The following is a 6,087-nucleotide window of genomic DNA, read 5'->3' as shown; positions in this document are numbered from 1 at the left end:
CTCAATGTAACATTTAATAAAACATTATCACTAGAGTTCAGTAATACTATATTGATAAGAGCTGCCTTTAGAAGATGTCGGAAGAGTGAACTGTTGAGGTAGAGAACGCAAACTCTAGAAATAATGAAAAAAAAAAACAGGATCATGAAAGTAAGAGATAAAATTTTACCCAAACTAATAAAAAACACAACAAATGAAAAAAGAAAAGACAAAACACATAACACACCAACCTACCTAAAGTCCAATACTTGAATGGATAAAAAGAGTGCATAAATGAAAGTCATACATTGCAAGCAAAGAAGAAATGAAATGGGAGAAATATATTATTAGCATGAAGCAAAACAACACTGAATAAACAGGGGACTGAAATATTGGCTCAGCAGCATAATGGACTAGATCCTTGGTCTCATGAAGCTTAGAATGGTGTAAATTTTCATTGTGTCAAGTTTCACACTCCGCCGTCACTGACTCTGAACTGGATTGTTTTGCTAGCATCAGTCTTCTTTATAGGCGGCATATTTTTGTGCCCTTTATTTGGATTCAGTACACGTTAAAAGTTCAGAGTAATTATTTCACCGAGCTCTTTGCCCTTAGATTATCGTGAAGTCTACCCCAGTTCTGGTGAGTATAATTCAAAGTGCTGACCCTAGCTCATAAATTGCATTGTGAAGAATTATATCTGCCTGAGAAATGACTCTTCTGGGCTGCATATTTCAGCAGAAAGTTGTTGAGGGTGGGGGAGGTCTTAATTATTTGTTGGCATTGTTTAGAAAACTTATGCTAACAGTTTAGTGTTTAATATTGTTTCAAAGAAAAGCTTCCTTCTCTCATTTCAATAGATCCTCACTTAATTAACCTTTAGTGCTTCAAGTAAGACACACATCTTTAAAATGTTTATGCTCTGCTAGCTATACATTATTGGGGTTGCTTCTAACACTAACAATGGTCTAAAGTGCTTACTTAGGAAGCACATTAACTCTTATAGGTCATCAAGATACCATTTAGAACATAATTTTTTTCTAATGGACTAAAAGCTATGCTCTTAACCTTTAAGTCTAAATCCTTGCTAGAGACCTAATTGACTATGACATTTCAACAATAAACAATTACTGAATTAATATATTTTTTCTTTTAATTCCCAGATTGATTATTAAATAAAGAGTCCAGAGGTTGGCCAGTATCTATTCACATTTTGAAGGTAATTTGAATTTCTAAGTCTTATATTTTGTTAGGAAAGAAACAAATACCTCCTTTTATACTTGTAGTTACGAATTCCAGTTTGTAGTCTTAATGAAACAAACAAACAAAAAAACCTGTATAATACCAGTGTAAACAGAAACAAAAATAATCTGATGTTCTTTCTGGATGATAGGTAACTTTAGTCTGCATTTGACATTCAGGGACTATAGATGCATTTCTCAAAGAAAGAAGATATTTCTTTCTCACTAGTAGTCTTTATAAAAATGTTGGGCATTAATTTTTTTTGTTTTTTTTATAATCAATATTTTTTATCATGATATTGTGGGGTACAGTTAAGGGTTAGGTACCCAAATATGCTTCGTTCAGGCACCCTTGTTGATAAGAGGTGTCTCCCCGTCCCCAGGCAGATATTTACTACCGTTAATCCCATCTCCCTTCCCCTCCCCACCCAGTTTCCCACCACTATCAGTCACTTTCTTATAGTATTATGTTGGGTGTTCAAGGTCCACTATATGAGTGAGAACATGTGATACTCAGATCTTTGTTTCTGTGAGAGATCACTCAGTATTATAGAGTCTAGTTCCGTCCAGGTTGCTGCAAAATTTATGATTTTGTTCTTTTTTATGGCTGCATAGTATTCCATCATGTATATGTACCACATTTTTTAATCCAGTATTGACCTCCCATATGACCCCACAATCCCCCTACTGGGAATATACCCTGAAGAACTCAGATCACTCTATAAAAAAGATATCTGTACACGTATGTTTATTGCAGCATTGTTCACAATAGCAAGAACCTAGGCATTAATATTTTAAGAAATTCTTTAAAATAAATTTTTTAGATAAGCTTGAGCTGGTCCATAAGATATAAGCCGATCTCTGATGAGTTTCTTGCATAAATTTAGCTGCCATATATATTACATTTTTTTTCTTGTTCACATAATGATCAAGTATGTATTGAGATACTGGTATGTATGTGAATCTTTTTCAGATATTTTGAGGATACAAAATGAGGAAGATGGAGACTTTGGGGTTAAGGAACAAAGCAAAATATGAATACTGTAAACTGTAAATAAAAATATAAGTAAAAGTAAGAAGACATCATATTGAATAGAAAACATCGGCTAAGGCAACGAGTTGTCCTCATGGGTAGACATCAATTTGAAAGATTTTAAGCTGAAACAGGAGTGATGTACACCACAGAGAAAGTATAGTTTAAGTAATAAGCAGTATGGGTAGATGAATAAATAGATGATAAATAATACCTAGCTAGCTAAATACAGTGTTAACAAATTCTGATGAATACAATTTTATATTTTATAACTTTAATAGTCACCAAGTTATTGATAAAAAAAGATTTAGAAAATATTCTTATACAAATATCCCAAAGTCATACATCTATAATTTAAAATTTTTTCTGAAAAACTGAAAAAAATAATATTTTTTTCCTTGTTGGATTTCACCCTCCCTAATAATTTTTTTAATGTCAAGTTTTATTCTCCTAAATTAAAAAAATGAAAACAAAATAGAATCAAAAAATGTTACTCTCTCCCTGTCTTTTCTGTTTTTATTTTTATTTTTTGAGTTGGAGTCTCACTCTGTCACCCAGACTGGAGTGCAGTGGCCGCTCCAACCACCACAGCCTCGACCTGCTGAGCGCCGGTGATCCTTCTGCCTCAGCCTTCCAGGTAGCTGGAACTACAGGCGCTCACTACCATGCCTGGCTAATTTTTGATTTATTGTAGAGATGAGGGCTTGCCAAGTTGCCCAGGCGGGTCTCGAACCCTCGGGCTCAGGCAATCTACTCACCTCAGCCTCCCAAAGCGCAGGATTACAGGCTGATCCACCGAGCCCAGTTCTCCCTGTCTTCTAAAGTGACTGCATTTTTCCTTTACCCCTCCTCTTCTCTCTCCTTTCTTTCCTTTTTTCCTTCCTCTGCCTACATTTTATTAAGCACTTACTAGCTTTCAGGAGCTGCAAAAATGTAGGAGGAGAAGCAGAAGAAATACTGGAATGCTCTTTAGCTTGTTTCTAAGCATAGAAGGGAAAATAAAAACCACAGACAAATTTTCTTTTCCTTTATTATTCTTTTGTGTATCTCAGCTAATCTCAGGCTTAATCCTTTCTGGGTTAGTTCTATGTCTCTTTATTGTGTGATCCTCTTCTCGTCTTAATGAAAAATATATTTTATAAAGATAAGTTCTTTACAGCTTTTTGTGAGGCTACTTTGTGTTTTTACCTAATACATTTTATTCTTATTTGGGATTATTTGTTATTATTCTGAACTCTCAGAAGAAAAACATATCTTTGTCCTTTTTTCTGTATTACTGTTTTTTAAAATGACTATTTAAAATAGCAAATGTAAGATATATTTTTCCTCACTTTTGTTCTGTCTACTTCAGCAATCAGTTTTCTTCTGCGAAAAGTATTCAGAAATAAGCTAAGTTCAGCAATTCCCCTGTATTGTTTTATTCATCTTTTGAGAAATACAAATTTCAACCAAGTAGATAAAAATATATATATATATAAACATGCTCTACTTTTTCAGAATTAGCCTTTGTCTTAGATTGGGTTTCCTGGAAACATAGTCAAGGAGGGACAATTTAATACCAAAGTTTATTGGGTAATAATCTTGGAGATGCTCTTAAACAAATGTGAGGAAAGTGGAACTGCCTCCTTCTATCATTTGATTGCAACTGAGGCTCAGACAATATTCTAGGGGAAATTCTGGAGCTTAGATGACTTTAAAACTTGTTCTGAATTTAGGCAAAGGAGCCAAGCTTCTGTAGCCCAGCAATTAGCAGTCATAGGCCACTAGCATTCCAGAGGGAGGACTCCAACCTCTCAAGGAGGAAGTTTCCTGACCCCTAAGGACAACTCCCAGTGAGGGTCCAGCTGTGAGTCCCAGCAGGGGATCTTTCTAGAAGTGAGAAAATGGATACAAAGGCCCTAAAGAAGAACCCGGAGTGAAGCACAGGCACATTCACTTCAGTCTTCAAGTAGGTCTACTAAAAGCTTAATACAACACACACACACACACACACACACACACACACACACACACACACACACACACTTAATAATATCTGAATTGAAATAAAAACTAGTTTTGGTTTTCACATTTGTTACCTCATTAGACAAATCTTTCTTAAATGCAAAGAATTTCTATGGACTTTCTATCTTGTCAAAATTGATTTCTTTGAAATCCGAATGTAACAGAAATATTTTTCTCACTCTTTTAAAATACATAGTGTCTTTTAACTAGGAAGAATATTCTACATTTCCATTACTACTAGTGTTGCTTTTATATCTGTTACTTTTATTTTATTTTATTTTTTTGGTTGGAGTCTCACTCTGTCAACCAGGCTGGAGTGCAGTGGTATGCTCACCCCAGTTGACCTGCAGGGTTCAGGTCATCCTTCCACCTCAATCTTCCAAGTAACTGGAACTACAGATGCACACTACCACACCCAGTTAATTTTTTTTTTATTGTAGAGATGAGGTCTCACCAAGTTGTCCAGGCTGTTCTCCAACCCATGTGCTCAGGCAATCCCCTCACCTCGACCTTCCAAAGTGCTGGGATTAAGGCTTGAGCACTGCGCCCGGTCATATATCTGTTAATTTTAAATAACCTTTTTCTTTTTCCATATGAATATCAGCTGGTATCGTCATATAAACCAAAATACACATATGGTACCACATTTAACAAATATGATGAGCTTCATTCCATCACATATTTGTTTAATTATTTGGTGGAAGACACTTAACATTTTAGGACACAGTTCCCTAATTATAAAATAAGGGAAAGATTCTATTTTCTACCTCTATCTCTTGGTTATTCTAAGGTTCAAATGACATAATATATGATACTCTAAAAATAAGAATCACTCTGTATATGCTATGCTTTATTATCTAGTTTTTCAAGCTAAAGGATTATTAGTAAATATAAACAAAGTTACAAACTGTAGAGCCTTTTCTTAATGAATCTTATTAGCCACAACTGGATGACATGATCATAGCCTAACACTAAAAAAATCTGGGCCAGGTGTGGTGGCTCACACCTGTAATCCCAGCACTTAGGGAGGTTGAGGGAGAAAGATCAGTTGAGGCTAGATGTTTAAGACCAGCCTGGGCAATATTGCAAGACCTTGGACCTTGTCTCTAATAAACAAACAAATAAATGAGTAAGTCTGGGGAGTGAGTTTCTAGTTATTTTGGTGGAAGATGAGCCCTGCCAGATAGGAGGAAGATCAGAGGAGATGGGAGGTGGTGGCTACTGAACAGCAACCTGCAAGACCTACCACATGGGATACGAGCAGGGGTCAGGGGCCACAGAATAGCACAGAATAGGTGTCACACTTGCAAGGAAGTTTTCCCCAAGGAGGTGGTGATTGTTAGCTGGGGAAGGGCAGTGTGAAAACTGTGAGGGTTGCCTCCAGTAGCGGCCTAGAGGCTGAATAAAAATCACTCTCTATATGCTATGTGTTATTATCTAATTTTTCTTTTTCTTTTTGAGTTGGAGTCTCACTCTGTCGCCCAGACTGGAGTGCAGTGGCTGCTCCTGGCCACCGCAGCCTCGACCTGCTGGGCTCCGCGATCCTTCCGCCTCAGCCTTCCGAGTAGCCGGAATTACAGGCATGTGCTACCACACCCAGCTGATTTTTTGATTGATTGTAGAGATGAGGTCTCGCCAAGTTGCCCAGGCGGGTCTTGAACCCGCGGGCTCAGGCAATCCACTCACCTCAGCCTCCCAAGGTGCGGGATTACAGGCCGAGCCACTGAGCCCGGCTTAATTTTTCAAGCCTAAGGATTATTAGTAACTATAAACAAAACTACTAACTGTATACGGCAAGGATGGAAAAGACATCCAGTACCACCAGTGCAA

This window comes from Carlito syrichta, unplaced genomic scaffold (assembly GCF_000164805.1).
Source record: "Carlito syrichta isolate Samal-C Ts95f unplaced genomic scaffold, Tarsius_syrichta-2.0.1 Scaffold302980, whole genome shotgun sequence".
Taxonomy (NCBI): Eukaryota; Metazoa; Chordata; class Mammalia; order Primates; family Tarsiidae; genus Carlito; species Carlito syrichta.
This window is presented reverse-complemented; position numbering follows the sequence as displayed.